We start from the raw sequence: 15,951 nt of genomic DNA, 5'->3' as shown, positions 1-15,951 counted from the left end.
CACAGGCCCCCTGCGCCCGGGAACACACACACACACACACACACACACAGGCCCCCTTGAGCCCAGGGAACACACACATACACACAGGCCCCCTGAGCCCGGGGAACACACACACACGCACACAGGCCCCCTGAGCCCGGGGAACACACACACACACACAGAGGCCCCCTGAGCCCGGGGAACACACACACACACACACAGGCCTCCTTGAGCCGGGGGAACACACACACACACACACACAGGCCCCCTGCGCCCGGGGAACACACACACACACACACAGGCCCCCTGAACCAGGAAACACACGCACAGGCCCCCTTGAGCCCAGGGAACACACACACAGGCCCCTCTGAGCCCGGGAAACACACACACACACACACACACAGGCCCCCTGCGCCCGGGGAACACACACACACACATGCACACAGGCCCCCTGAGCCCAAGGAACACACACACACACAGACCCCCTGCGCCTGGAGAACACACACACACACACACACACACGCACACAGGCCCCCTGAGCCCAAGGAACACACACACACAGGCCCCCTGAGCCCGGGAACACACACACACACACACACACACAATCTTGCCGCTTGGCGAATCCCACCCCCAGGCAGAGCCCCAGCCCCCAGGAGCGAGCCCAGGTAAATCAATCACGTTGAGAGCACCCGTCTCAGCCCCAACCTGGCTGCCTCCTCAGCACAGGTAAGCGAGACGGCTCTTAAATGTTTTATAAATGAAAAACAACAACCAAAAAATAAAAGAGCCCTGTTGAGAGAATATAATTCGCAGGGCGGCTGGCGGCAGACAGCACCATGCACGCCTCCCTGGTCTTTGCATTGCCGAGGCGCACAGAGGTGGTGGCAGGTGGTGGCCGAGGCAGGGCCTGGCGTTGTCTGCTGCCGCCCCTCTGCCGGGCGTGTCATTCCCGGGAAAACGGGCGTTCTGTGATTTTCCATCCACGGAATCCAGCTGCCGCTGGGAGACAGGGCCCTGAATTCTCTTGTCTCCTCGGTTTGTCTCTCTCTCTCTCTCTCTCTCTCTCTCTCTCTGAGCCTTGGATGCCTTTTAAATGCCAATCCATCCCTGGCAACTGCGATTTCCCAAGGCCTGTTTCCCACAGAGCTTGGATGTGTTAGAATTGAACCGTTCAGGAAAAGGGGGAGAAGAGAGAGAGGCCCGGCGGGTAGCTGGTGGGAGAGGCAGAGGCCTGCCTGGTGCCAGGCCTGCCCGCCTCCAGGGAGAGCCCGGGACAGCAGCAGCTGACCCCTAGCCAGGAGGTGAGTGACCCAACCAACACAGGGCCTTGCTCTGAACCCGAGACCAGCCTGAAGCCTCCCACACTCAGCCCAGACCAAAGCCCCGGGCCTGGCCTGTGCCTGCAGCCCGACAGTTAAACCACACATGTCCCATACTCCGATGGCCGGCTTTCGATTCCCCCGGCTCCAGCACCCTGGGAGGCATTGATGATAGCTCAAGTTAACTGGGCTCCTGCCACCCAGGGAGGCAACCAGGACTGAGTCCCTGGCTCAGGCCTCAATGGTGGCCAGCATTTAGGAAGTGAACCAGCAGACGGAGGCGCACTTTCTCTCTCTCTCTCTCCCCATCCTCTCTCTCTTTTTGCCTCTCAAACACATAATAAACAAAAAATACCCAGGACTGGCCTGCAGCATAGCAGGTTAAGCCTCCATTTACAACACCGGCATCTCACAGGGGCCTGGGTGCGAATCCCGGCCGCTCCATTTCTGATCTAGCTCGCTGCTAATGCATCCTGGGAAGGCAGCATCAGATGGCCCAGGTGCTTCGGCCCCTGAACCCACATGGGAGACCCTGGTGGAGTTCCCGGCTCCTGGCTTCAGCCTGGCCCAGCCCTCAGTGTCAAGGTCATGTGGGAGTTAACCAATGGATGGAAGCTCTCTCTCACGACAATGCCTTTCAATTAATAAATCCTTAAAAAAACAAAAGCCCTTGGGGCCGGGTGCTGTGGCATGGCGGGTAAAGCCACTCACTGCCTGCAGTGCCGGCATCCTATATGGGCACCAGTTCCAGTCCCGGCTGCTCCACTTCTGATCCAGCTCTCTGCTGTGGCCTGGGAAAGCAGTGGAAGATGACCCAAGTGCTTGGGCCCCTGCACCCACGTGGGAGACCCAGAGGAAGCTCCTGGCTCCTGGCTTTGGCCTGGCCCATCTCTGGCTGTCCCATTCATATGGAGCGTGAACCAGCAGATGGAAGACCTCTCTCTCTCTCTCTTCCTCTCTCTCTAACTCTCCCGCACAAGTAAATAAATACATCTTTAAAAGAAAGAAAGAAAGAAAGAAAGAAAGAAAGAAAGAAAGAAAGAAAGAAAGAAAGAAAGAAAGAAAGGAAAAGAAAAGAAAAGAAAAGAAAAGAAAAGAAAAGAAAAGAAAAGAAAAGAAAAGAAAAGAAAAGACCGGCACCACGGCTCACTAGGCTAATCCTCCGCCTAGCGGCGCCGGCACACCGGGTTCTAGCCCCGGTCAGGGCGCCGGATTCTGTCCCGGTTGCCCCTCTTCCAGGCCAGCCCTCTGCTGTGGCCAGGGAGTGCAGTGGAGGATGGCCCAGGTGCTTGGGCCCTGTACCCTATGGGAGACCAGGAAAAGCACCTGGCTCCTGGCTCCTGCCATCGGATCGGCGCGGTGCGCCGGCCGCGGCGGCCATTGGAGGGTGAACCAACGGCAAAGGAAGACCTTTCTCTCTCTTTCTCTCTCACTGTCCACTCTGTCAAAAAAAAAAAAAAAAAGAAAAGAAAAGAAAAGAAAAGAAAAGAAAAGAAAAGAAAAAAAGCCCTTGCCATTACGACCCAGATCTCAGCTGAGGGCCAGCAACGGCTCAGTCCCTGTTCAGACCCAACCTCCAGGGGCCCCAGCGAGCAGGTGCACACGTGCTTATCAGAGGTTAGCGGCAGTGGGATGGGTTCCTCGGGGGTCTGCTGATCCGGCGAGGAGAAACAAGATCGGGAAGCGGCCACCAGGCCCACCAATCAGCTCCAGAAATCTCGGTCTTCCGAGGCTTTCCCAAGAACACGGCGCCGGCTCTGGACAAGTCTTTCACAGACGCGTGGGAGAGGAGGAGCGTGAGGCCGGGCATGCAGTGTGGCGCGCAGGCCATCAGACAGGCTCCATGGCAGCCCCGGCCCACCTCAACACGCACCGAATGCCCAACAAACCCCCCCGGGGAGGGAGGGGGGACCGGCGAGCACAGCCGCGGCAGCCTGGGGACACGCAGAGCCGGGGAGATCTTTTTCCCTTTTAACTTGTCACATTTTCCAAAAGCCTACAATAAGCGCCGTCTCCTTTTATAGCGAGAGGGGGGAAAGGTATTAAAACTAGCAACTGCCATGCAAAACCAAGCAAGATAGCACGCTGCCCTGTTTTATTCTGTTTATCATAAACTGTTTATCTTACCGGAACTATGTCGACGCTGGTTTTGTGCCCTGGTGGTGGGATTATAGGGGGTTTTTACTTTAACCGCTTCCCTGTGTTTTTAGATTTCTCTGCAAGCAACACAGTAGCAACCTGATGATCTCACTCAAACAGAATGCACAGGGCCGACGCTGTGGCGTGGTGGGTAAAGCTGCCGCCTGCAGCGCCGGCATCCCCTATGGGCACCGGTTCGAGTCCCGGCTGCTCCTCTTCCAGTCCAGCTCTCTGCTGTGGCCTGGGAAAGCAGCAGAAGATGGCCCAAGTGCTTGGGCCCCTGCACCCGCACGGGAGACCCGGAAGAAGCTCCTGGCTCAAGATCGGACCAGCTCTGGCTGATTCAGCCATTTGGGGAGTGAACCAGCAGATGGAAAACTCCTCCCTCTCTCTGTCTCTGCCTCTCAAAAATAAATCTTTCTGGCTGGCGCCGCGGCTCAGTAGGCTAATCCTCTGCCTTGCGACGCAGGCACACCAGGTTCTTTTTTTTTTTTTTTTTTTTTTTTTTTTTTTTTGACAGGCAGAGTGGATAGTGAGAGAAACAGAGAGAAAGGTCTTCCTTTGCTGTTGGTTCACCCTCCAATGGCCACTGTGGCCGGTGCACCGTGCTGCTCCGAAGGCAGGAGCCAGGTGCTTTTCCTGGTCTCCCATGGGGTGCAGGGCCCAAGCACCTGGGCCATCCTCCACTGCACTCCCTGGCCACAGCAGAGAGCTGGACTGAAAGAGGGGCAACCGGGACAGAATCCGGAGCCCCGTCCGGGACTAGAACCCGGTGTGCCGGTGCCGCAAGGCGAAGGATTAGCCTACTGAGCCGCGGCGCCAGCTCAAAAATAAATTTTAAAAAAAAGCTCAGAGCTAGAAAATTCTTTGTGCTGTCACGCCTGAGTCCCGGCAGCAACCCAAGCCAGTTCCCCATTCTCAACACCCTGGCCGAGACACAGGAGTCAAGTACACAGCCTGTCGCCCCCAGGCCACGAAGGCTGCCAATCGATTCCCCCAGTGCAGGCGGGAGGCAGAGGTCAGCGAGCCACGCTTCCGAAGCCAGGACAGAGAAGGTGGCCCGCGGAGCCAGTGCTTGGGGGCTCCAGGAACCAGGGAGTTTGGCACAGACAAGGGCAGGGCCGGGTTGACTGCAAGGCTCCGGAAGAGGCTGCCCCAGGGCAGGCGGGGTGCCCGGGCTCCGGAGGCAGGAATGTGCCTCCTGCCAGACAAGTCCAGCGGCTGCCAACCAGGGGAGGAGGCAGGCAGGCCGGGCTGCGCGTGTGCACCCCTGGCCCCTCTGCGGTCCCGGGCTAAGGGGCAGCAGCTGAGTGGCTGTGGGCGTCCTCAGGGCCTGCAGCGGAGGGGCAGCGAGGCCGGCCACCTGCCTCACTGCACCAGGGGCCGGGAGCCAGGTGTCCCAGCTATCCCTTCTCCCAGCCACGGAAGCGGCTCCCGCAGGCCCCTGCGTGGGACTCTCGGCCCACACGGTCTCTCTTCTCCCCCCCCATCAGCGCGGCCCAAAGGCCCGGCCCACACAGCCCAGGACCCTGCGACTGGAAGCTCCCTCCCGCTCCTGGGGGCGGGGAGAAGGGCCAGGCTCCGCCCAGGGGGCGGGACTCTCCCCGCAACCCCGCCCCGCGCCCGCGCAGAGCATGCCGGGCCGGGCGCTGCCAAGGCGACGCGAGCGGCCCGGCCCGCCCCCCCACACCCCCAGCCCCAGCTCGCGGCGCCCCCATTGCGGCCACCTCCGGGCGGGAGGGTGGTGGTCGTCGTGGCCTCTGCAGGGCAAGGCCGGGCGGGTCGGACGCCGCTGGCCACACGGAGGAGGCCCCCGGCGCAGCCAAGATGGTGGGCGCCGCGGGCGGGGCGGGCAGGAAGCGCGGGCGTTTGCCCTCCTGATGCTCCCTGTGGAGGTCGGGGAGAGGAGAGGAAATGGCCCCGGAGGCGGGCGGGCCGGCGGTCGTGGAGCTGCTGCTGCCGCCGCCTGAGCGGCCCCCACAGCTCCTGCCTAAGCCTCGCGCGAGGCCCGGGACCACCCCCCAAGAGGGAGCTGCCCTCGCCAGGACCCCAGCCGGGACGCCCTGACCGCCCCCCCACACTCTCCACTGGGAGGGGGCGTCTCTCAGCCGTCGCCCCAGAGGGGGATGAGCAGCTGGACGCCCAGATCTGGGGTGCACACCTGCACCCCGGAGCCTGTTTGCTGGTCCACGCCTCTAAGCAGAGCCTGTTGCCCTCCCAGGAGACCCCCACCCACCCGCAGGATGGGAGCTGACCCTGACCGGCTGGCCAGACGACCACCATCCCTAGTGCCCCTTTGCGGACTCTGGCCCTTGAAGCAGGCCGACAAGCCCGGGAGGGAAGTGGTGGGGGTAGGGGGTGGGCTGGGGTGGGGGTGCTTGGTCCAGCTGTGCCTCCAAGAGGCCGGTCCACACTTAAGAGCCCCGCGGAGGCTGGTCCAGCCGCTTATCTCCGGGCCGGAGCAATGGCCTGGCCGGCCTCCCAGGGGCCACCCTCCCCCACCACCACCGCAGGCCTGCCTGGCTTCCCTTCCAATCTGCAGCCACACAAAGCCCTGTTTGTTTGCTTTTGCTGCTGCCGCTGCTCCCCCTGGATCCGATGTCTTTCTCCCCGCTACCTGCCGGCCTGGCTTCCTCTCCCAGCCGCCTGCCCAGCCATTGCTGCAAGCCCTAGCTCAGGATCCCCCACCCACACACACACAGCTCCTCAAATGCACCTCCGGGGGCGGGGGGACAAGGGGGCCTGCAGGGAGCCTGGGTGGCCAGACTGTGCCTCCTAGAATGTCGGGTGCCCCTGGGTGGAGCAGCAGGGGTGCGCGGGAGGGGGGAGCTCAGCGAGGGAGAGGCCCAGCCAGCCTTCCCCTCTCTCCTGAGCCAGGCCGGTTTTGTTTGTCAATCAGGAAGGCTGCCCCTGCCTTCCCAGCCACCCACTGGCTGCCAGGAGATAAGGAAATGAATGAGACCAAGAGGGCCTAGCCAGCAGAGGCAGAGAGAGGATGCTGCCCCCCCTCCCGGCCCTGCGGGCCTCACCCACCTCTCGTTCTTTTAGGAGACCCCTCCCCAGGTATCCCAGGCACTGGGATGAGGGTGTATAGGCTGCACTGGGGGTTAGGGTCTTGCTTTTAGGGTGCCCCCTCCCAGGGCCCACCCTGGGCAGACCACCTGGACAGAGCCCCACCCCCACGCCACACGAGGCTGAGGGCAGCGTCTGTCCTGGGAAGCCCTGCCCAGGCAGGGCTTTTGCAAAGAAAAATAAACACCCGCATTCCACACCACCTTCTCTACCTGCCCAGAGAGAGGCTGCCCTCTCTCCCCATTCAAATAAAGAAACCTGACTCTGATACTGCCCAGAGATACAGCAGTCTCCCCAGCTCCCTCAACCTGGGCTGTCACGCTGGGTGGCCCCAGGGCAGGCCTCCACCCCCTCCCAGGCCCCCCCCCCAACCTTCCATCCTCTCATGATGCCCACAGAAACAAAATCACCCCAAGTCCGCATTCGCGGGCATCCGGGTCTGACTCCCGGGTCACAGCTTCCTCTGTGGCCAGGGATCACCCTCCCAGTGTGTGCCAGACATACGTGCCATCCACTCCCAGCTCTGCCCTGGGTTGCTGTGTGACGCGAGGGAGTTCACTTAACCTCTCTGAGCTCTGGTTCCCCTCGTAATAACCCACACAGGGCAGTTCATAGGGCGGGCACAACAGCAGGTGACAGCTTTGCTCCCCGATGCTGTCCAGTGCCAGGAACAAGACCGGGGCCGCTGAGTGCAACTAGCAAGGGTAGGGGCCCAAGGGGACAGCGTTGGCCCGAGGGGACACGGCCAGCTCCGTCCACATCCTGCTGGACTCGAGTCGACTCGGTGAGGTCGGATTTGGCAAAACGTCTGTCTTGAGTGCTATTCTGGGCCGCGGGCGGGGATTTTCTGTGCCCGTCTCAAAGGTATCATAAACCGGATCCCTCCCCGCCTCCCCCACCCCTATCTGTGTTTGAAATGAAAATATTGTTTTTCCTCCTCTCCCTGCTCTCTCATTTTTCCTGCTTCTCTTTCCCACCTATAGGAGACTGAGCCGTGGAGGCTGGGCAGGCCAGGCCAGAGGGCAGGCAGGCCAGGCACCTGGGCCCAGGGACCACCCACCCACCCACCCCCAGCCTGTGTGGTGTCCCCCAGAGCTCAGCTTGCTGCGTGCTGCAGAGGTGGGGAGCACCACCACCAGAGGGGTCCTCACCACCTCTGGGAGCTGCTCCCCAGTGGGTCCTCTGAGGCCGGGTCTCTCTCCCCAGGCACACGCCAGGTGCGCTTGCGTCTCAACCCTGCCAATCCTAGTCGCCCGGCCGTCCTGTGCACCGAGAGATGGGTGCTTCAGGCCAGTGAGGACCTCTGCCATTGAGACCACCAAAAATACCTCCAGGGGCCGGGTGCTGTGGCACCAGCAGGTCAAGCCGCTTCCTACCACACAGGCATCCCACGTGGGTGCCGGTTCGAGTCCCGGCTGCTCCACTTCTGATCCCACTCCCTGCTAATGCACCTTGGAGAAAGCAGCGGAGGATAGCCCAAGTCCTTGAGCCCCTGCCACCCAGATGGGAGACCTGGATCAAGCCCCTGGCTCCTGGCTCCTGGCTTCAGCCTGGCCCAGCCCCCCGACCCCTGCACCGGGCCATTGTGGCCATCTGGGGAGTGAACCAACAGATGGAAGACCTCTCTCTCTCTCTCTTTCCCTCTCTCTGCAACTCTGCCTTTCATATAAATAAATAAATCTTGGAAACACACACAGAGACCTCCAGACACATTCCAAACTGCTCCCAACTGAGCGCCAGCGCCCCCTGGCCAGGCACTGACACGGCGGCCCTTGGCACCAGCGAGTGTGAGACTGTTCCCTCTAGAACAGGGGATTTTTTTACTCTCCCTCTTATCGCAATCACGTACAAATTCCACTTTCCTTATTCAGCCTAGAAGCTTCCAGAAGACAGGCCCCCGTGGGTTATCAGTGCTGACGCCTGAAACAGTGTGTGCAGGAACACTCATGGAAGCGTGGGACGGGAGCGAGAAAACCCGCACAGAGGCCAGGGTGCCACTGGGGACGCCAGCACCCCACGCTGGGGCACCTGGGATCGAGTCCCAGCGGCCACCTCCCCGATTCCAGCTTCCTGCTGATGCACACCCTGGGGAGGCAGCAGGGTGATGGCGCAAGTCCTTGGACCCTTGTCACCCACGCCTAGAGGCCCAGAGAGAGCTCCTGGCTCCAGGCTTTGCAAGCATTTGGGGAGTGAACCAGCAGACAGAAGATCCCTGTCTGTGGTCTCTCGGCGTTTGGAATAAAGCAATAGAGTCAGCTGGAGGTGCTCAATTTAAAAAAAAAAACACACACACACACAAAGTGATGGCTGGCACCAGACAGAGACCCAGTTCAGTTCTGGCTTCCTCCTGTCCCCGTGGCCCAGCCGGGATCAGTGGGTGCCTGGGCCTGGGCCTGCCTCTCCAGGGCTTGTGCCAGTTCTTTGTCCTGGACTAGTGGGAAGGCCCAGCTTTGCATTTCTCAGGAGCTACAGACCCTGGGATCAAGTGATTCTAATTAAGAATCCCCGTGACGATTCCGGGGGGGGGGGACATCTATTAAGCAGTACTGTGCTAAGTGTTTTAGAGGCCCCCTGAGTTTTGAGAGACCTGTGCTAAGGACACCGTCTCTGGCACCCGAGGCATCGCTCTGCCATTCAAATAACTCAACAAACGAAATCTTGAGTAAAAGCCCTTGCAACACTGTCTCCCCACCTGGTCCTGCCAGGCAGCACAGGAGACAGAGAAAGATCGACAGGACTGGAAGGCAGCCAAGAGCGGCCCAGGAGCTGAGCTGCTTGGACAGGGGACCTGGAAAGTCGCCCCTCCTCCCCGGATGCCACCCTTGGCAGGGACGCCCTGGTGGGACCGATGGCCGGTCCCTAAGGCCCTGCATACACCAGACATGGCGTAGACTCTAACCAGCAGGACCCCGACCACGCGCTGGCGCCATCATTCCTCCCATTTTACAGAAGAACAAACTGAGCAAAGAGGCTAGTCACCCGCCCGAGCCAGTTAAGTGGCCAGTGTTACACAGGTGAGATTAAAGGGGTGACCATCACAGCCATCGCTTCCGCCCGCAGTGCTTAGCAATGACAAGCCAGCACCCTCCTCACAGCAGCCAGGAGAGACCTGGAACGGAGACAGGCACCTGCATCTGGACCCAGGCTGGCCTGACCCCAAGCTCCAAGGCCTTGTCCTGGCTTTCCACATCACACACACACACGCACCAAACCAGCGTCACCTTGAACCTGCTCATGGAGACCAGAACGCCATCCGGGTCTCCTAGGTAGGTGGCAGGGGCCCAAGCGCTTGGGCCATCTTCTGCTGCCTTTCCCCCAGTGTATCGGCAGGGAACTGGATCAGCAGTGGAGCAGCCGGGACTCGAACCGTCGCCCGTATGGGATGCCAGCGTCACGGGCGACGGCTTAACCCGTGCGGGGTCCCATTCTGGGCAGAGTGGAAAACAGTGGTACTCAGGGAACAGAAGTGGAACTAAAAACTTCCCTGCCTCCCAATAAGGTGCCTGTCCCTCCCACAGACAGACGGATGGACGGACAGACGGCCCAGTCCCCAGGAGCAAGCCCCAGCTTCACAGCAGAGTGGGCCTGGGCCACCTCCCCCTCCTCTCAACCCTCTCCCCTGCCCCACTTCTTATCCCCAAGCAGGCCCTCTGGGCTTCCAAGGGCTCTCATCTCCAAACGGGCACCCGGCTGCACTTATTCTTCAGCAACCAGAACACGGCCTGCCCCGCCTGGCCGTGCCACACCACTCAACACGGGTCCAAGACCCCAGAGAACACTCCTGCCCTTGGGGAGCCAAGCCCCAGCCTGCGCCTCCAGCCTGGCCTCGCCCCTGCCCCCTCCCCTCCCTAGAGTGTCACATTCCAGTCACAGATCCCCAGGGACGCCCCCCCCTCACCAATCCACCTACCCACCCCCAAGGATCAGGGCACAGCTCTGCCTGGGTCCCTGGGGAAACAGGACGAGCCAGTTTCTCCCCAGACCTGCAGGGAGCAGCCTGGGGGGGCTGGGCCCCAGCTCTCAGCATGCCCCCCCCATCCCTTGGGCCGCTGAGCCATCTACCCACCCGCCCTGTGTGAGAGCGCAGAACCCACACAGCTCATGCCTGCCCTTACGGGAAGATCAAAGGGGCCGGGCGAACAATGCCGGATTCTCACCTTCGGCACCTCACCTGGCCGCTGCCCTGCCAGGCGGAGTTTCTGAGCCTGGCCCCAGGTCCCCGGGCCTCGCCCTTGGCCCAGCGCCCGGGGCAGAGAAAGGAGCCAGCCGAGGACGGCTGTGACGACGTGCTGCGAGGCCTGGATGCTCCAGCCTGCGCGCGCGTGCAGAGCCCAGACACTGACAGAATTGCCGATAATTCTGTGATAAACGCCAAGCCGCGGGTATAGACAAAGGGAGATGACTCATTCCGCCTTGGAGGTCAGAGGAAGAGGAGACAGGATGTCTGTTTGGGTCCTGGGGGGCCCTGGGAGGAAGGTGAAGGGCATCCCAGGTGGAAGGGGCAGCCCGGGCCGGTGCACAGAGGCAGGGCTCATGCGGCTCTCACCTCAGCGGCGGCAGGAGGGGAAGGCAGGGGACTGGAAGGGGGCAGAGCGGCCAGCGAGGCCTGAAAGGGCCCCAGCAGTGTGGGAAGCTCCGCGGCACAGGCCCTGGCTTTATTCCGAAGGCAGCGGGAGCCCCCGGAGGCAGCCCCGGCAGCTTAGAAAGATCACTCCTGCAGCGTGGCGGGGGTGGGGTGGGGTGGGGGCGACGCAGGATGGAGGCCGGGAGGGCAGAGAGGCCAGCGTGGAGGTCCTGGCTGCTGTCCAGCCTCCTCTGCCACCATTCTCTCTGGGCCAAGTCCTCCCCTCCTGGCCAGAGCACGCGGGCCGCGCCACAGCCCTTGCAGCCTACAAACACTTGCTCCTTGTGTGTCCTCCGCCAGGAGCTGCCTGTCTCATCCTCACCCACCCACCCCTGTCCCCCAGGCACCTGCTCACAGCCCTCCCCACCGGAAGCCCCAGCCCCAGGTCTGGCCATGGCCTTGGCTGTCACACACATCTCTATCAGCCACTGTGCGGTGTCTTTCTTGGAGTGGGGGGAGAGGGGGCAGCTACAAGGATGTCTCATGCTTGGACCCCAGCATTAAGCATAAGGCTCTGCAAACAGTGGGTGCTTGTACAGCCCTTGCTGCCCTAGGGCAACATGCCTGTCCCACAAAGACTCTTCCCTGTATACGGGCAGCTGTTAAAAGGAAGTGGGAAGGATTGGGCAGTTAAACCACCAGCATCCGGCATCCCATACGGGAGTCAAGTCCCAGCGCCAGCTCCCGACTCCAGCTCCCCGCTAATGCAGGCTCTTGGGAAGCAGAAGATGGTCCAAGTGCTTGGGCCCCTGCACCCACATGGGAGACCTGGATGCAGCGCCTGGCTCCTGGCTTCTACCCCAGCCCAGCCTCTGCCATTGTGGGCATTTGGAGAGTGAACCAGCAGATGAGGGCTGGTGCTCTGTCTGCTTCTCAAATAATTTATTTTTTAAAAAAGTATATTTATTTGGCCGGCGCCGCGGCTCACTAGGCTAATCCTCCACCTAGCGGCGCCGGCACACCGGGTTCTAGTCCCGGTTGCCCCTCTTCCAGGCCAGCTCTCTGCTGTGGCCAGGGAGTGCAGTGGAGGATGGCCCAGGTGCTTGGGCCCTGCACCCCATGGGAGACCAGGAAAAGCACCTGGCTCCTGGCTCCTGCCATCGGATCAGCGCGGTGCGCCGGCCGCAGCGCGCCGGCTGTGGCGGCCATTGGAGGGTGAACCAACGGCAAAAAAAAGACCTTTCTCTCTGTCTCTCTCTCTCACTGTCCACTCTGCCTGTCAAAAAAAAAAAAAAAAAGTGTATTTATTTGAAAGGCAGAGTTAGAGAGAGATATACCTTCCATCTGCTGGTTCACTCCCCAAATGGCAAAAACAGCCAGGAGCTTCCCCAAGGGTCTCCCACGTGGGTGCAGGGGCCCAAGCACTTGGACCATCTTCTTCTGCTTTCCCAGGTGCATCCACAGGGAGTCGGATCGGAAGTGGAGAGGCCAGGACTCAAACTAGCATTCCTGGGGCGCTGGCATCGCAGGCGGCGGCTTGGCCTCTCAATTTTTTAAAGACAAACAGAAGAGAAAGCGACGAGGTACGAATATGAGCCACCGCGGCCATAAAATCGCGATAACATGAAGCAGTAGCCACAGCCATAAAGATGGAAGTGCCGGGCACGCCTGGGGACAGCCACCGTCCCACACTGCCACTGTGGTCCCATGAGGTCACAACTGCTGTACTCCCCTCAGCCCCAGCAGGGATACCGAGGCACGGAGAGGCAGGGCAGGCACAGAGGATGTGGGCAGCCAGGGTCACCCGGAACCTCACCCAGACACAGCCAGGAAAGGGCCGGGGAGGGGAGGGGCCCCAGCCACAGCAGGGCCAGGCTCCTGTGCGCAACACAGAAGCCAGGTGCCTGGGGACAGAAAACACCTGTGTGTCTGCAATTCACTTCCCACACCTGGGGCTGGGGCGGCTGCCTGCGGGGGACTTGTGCTCTGTACAAGTCACCAGCACTGGTCAACGTGAGGCCACAGCCGTGCCGTTACTTGTCATAAAAAAAAAAAAAAAAGACAGGACTCCATGGTCTTAATGTTTGCTGAAGGAATCAACAGCAGGTTCACTTCCCAGTCCTGTTTGCTTCAAACTCCCAGTCTGATCTATCAGCTGACAGTAAAATCAATCTCGTGGGTCCAACAGCAATTTTTTAAAATTATTTTATTTCTGCAAAAGGCAGAGTGACAGGGCGAGTGAGTGTGAGAAAGAGAGAAAGGGAAGATGTCCCATCTGCAGCTCTTCTTCCCCACAGTTGGTCTGGGCCAGGCTGACTGCAGCCAGGAGCCCCCAACTCCATCCGGGTCCCCCCCACGGCTGGGTCTCCTATGTGGGTGGCAGGGGGACCCCAGCACTTCCGGCATCTCCCGGCTGCCTGCCCCGCGGCACACAAGTGGGAAGCCAGGACCTGCGCAGGATGCAAGCAGGCAGCTCAGCCCCGCTGCACCCCAACGCCAGGGGTGCGGAATTTTCTTTTAAATGAAACAGACCAGAAGAGAGAGTTATCACAGACCAGCAGACAGGGTAGCAGGCTCTTTCTCTAACTTCTCGTTTGGTTTTACATTTAGGGAACACGATGCAAAATCAGCTGCTCCCTACAGGTCCCAGGGACCACTTGGGCACAGGCTGGGAGATCCCGCGGGAGAGAAAGATGGTTGTAAGGCGAGGGGCGAGGGGCGAGGGGCGAGGGGCAGTGGGAGCGAGGGGCGAGGGGCTCTGGGCAGTGGGAGCCTAGATCACCCCCCTCCTGCGGCTGCACCCTTCTCCTGAGACCAAAACGCCCCAGTCCACTTCTCTGTGTCACCCAAAAGGCCGGTTCCCTTTACCCCTGGGGGAGGGGCCCCCCAAATACCCTCCCAACTATGGGGGGGGCGAGGTGTGGCAAACCCAAAGCCTCTTCTCCAGCGTCCAGCTCCGCGTCCAGCAAGAGCCTGGATATGCAGATATGTGGTCAGTGAGGGCGGGGGCGCGTGGCAAGGGGAGACGCAGCGCCCCCCCCCACCGGCCTGGATCTCCCCACCCCCCCAATCCCACCCTAGGCGCTGGCGCCTCCACATCACAGTTCTTCCCCACCCCGCCCCCCTCCCAAAGCAGCAGACCACTAAAAAAAAAAAAAAAAAAAAGATAAAATAAAAAGAAGTAATTCCCGTGCTCTGACGTCAGCAGCCCGGGCCAGGCAGCAAGACACCGGATTGCAACCAGATGTAATGCCCTTGAAGCCTCCACACGGCGCGGCGCGGGGGAGGGGGCGCGCGGGTCCCGCGTGGCGCCCGGGCGGGCGGGCGCGCGGCGGCGGCGGCGGCGCGGGCCCGGGTCCGCCATTCGGGCGCGCGGCCTCCCCTCCCCCAGCCCCCCACGGCGCATTGTTACCTAGCTCGCGGCCCGGGGTTGGGGTGGGGGGCGCGGTGGATCCCCAGGGGGGCGCGCGCCGCTGCGGCCCGCACTCCGACCCCGGCCCGTGGAGCGCACCCTGGACCTGGCGCCCCAGGAAGCCGGGGCCGCGGCGGCCTAGGGCCTGCCTGCTGTTTCGCTTCCCCACCCAACCCCTCCTCCGAGCCCCCCGGCGCGACCCGAGCTCCAAGTGTCACCCCCGCGTCCTGCCCCGCGGCCCCTCGCCCCTGCTGCGCGCGTCCCCTCCTCCAGGGCTTGCGGGAAGGGGCAGGGGGTGGCAGGCGGCGGGGGAGCCCAGCCTGGGGGGGCGCCAGGTTCGCGGGTCCCGGGGGGCTGCCTGTGACGTCACCCGCGCGGGGCCCGCGCGCGCCCCAGGCCCGGCCACCACGGAGCGCCCCGGGGCGCGGGGGCCGCTTCCTGCCCGGCCGTCCGCCGGGGCCTGCGCACAGGCCCCGGGCGCCGCGCGGGCCCCGGGGAGAGGGCTGCGCGCCCAGAGCGCCCCGCTCGCCGCCCCGACTCCCACGCGTGGGCCGCGGCGGCCCCGGTCACGCACGGAGGAGCCGCTCCCCGCCTTCCCCCCGCCCCCGCACACACACACACACACACACACACACACACACCCAACGCGCTCAACAAAGCTCCCCTCGCGCCCCCCGCCCCGGCGACGCGCAAGCGGCCCCCGCGGCCCCCCACGCCGCGCCGCGGTGCACTCGGGGGCCCTGGCCACGCTCGCCCCCGCTCCGCGCGCCCCCCGGCCGCTGACCTCGGCCACCCTCACCGCCACACAAAGCAACGACCCCCACGGACCCCCGTCTCCACCCGGCCCCGAGCGCGCGCACGCCCAGCGCCCGCTGCTCACCTCGGCGCCCGCGCTCACTCGGGGGCCCCGCCGGGCCTGGCGCTGCGACGTCGCGGCCTGCAGGCCCCGGCGGCCATGGGGGTCAGGGCGGAAGGAGGTGGACCGCGGCGCCCCCTCCTCGCGCCGGCGTGCGGGCCGCGGCCAGGGCGGCCTGCTCGGCTGGCCTCTCGCCCTCGCCGCCGCCTCGGCTCCCCAACTCGCCTCTCGCAGCCCCGCCGCGGGCGGGGGGCGGCGCCCTGGCCGCGCAAGCCGGCACGGCCTGCCTGGTGTCCGCGGGTGCCGCGGGGAAATGCGATCCGCTCCGCACAGGAAGAGCGGGCGGGCGCCGCGCGGGGGGAGCAGGAGCGCGAGAGCGCGAGGAAAAGTTCCCGGGCGGGCGGGCGGGCGGGCGGCCTGGCTGCGCTCGCTCGCGGCCCCGGGCGCCGGGTGGGCCGTGCGCGCCCCGACAGCACCCCCTGGCGGCCCGCGCGCCCCACTACGCGGCCCCGGCCGGCGAGGCTCCGCGGGGAGGCGGCCTGAGCGCAGCCCTGGAGCAAGGGGTCTGGGGTCGGATGGGGGCTGGGGGATTCGGGAACTCTGGGGGTGG

General features: G+C 62.9%; 1 protein-coding gene across 2 annotated transcripts in view; it reads right to left on the bottom strand.

Annotated features, from left to right (window-relative positions):
• Positions 1-15,735, bottom strand: part of RAI1 (retinoic acid induced 1) — a 106,705-nt gene extending 90,970 nt beyond the window's left edge. For both annotated transcript variants that reach the window (XM_070061541.1, XM_070061542.1), the window contains exon 1: positions 15,366-15,735. The gene's annotated coding sequence lies outside the window, so the exon portion shown is untranslated. The remainder of the gene's footprint in view (positions 1-15,365) is intronic.
• Positions 15,736-15,951: the final 216 nt, after the last annotated feature.

Source organism: Oryctolagus cuniculus, chromosome 17 (assembly GCF_964237555.1).
Source record: "Oryctolagus cuniculus chromosome 17, mOryCun1.1, whole genome shotgun sequence".
Taxonomy (NCBI): domain Eukaryota; kingdom Metazoa; phylum Chordata; class Mammalia; order Lagomorpha; family Leporidae; genus Oryctolagus; species Oryctolagus cuniculus.
The sequence above is the reverse complement of the archived record's forward strand: the minus strand, read 5'-3'. Positions and strand labels throughout refer to the sequence as shown.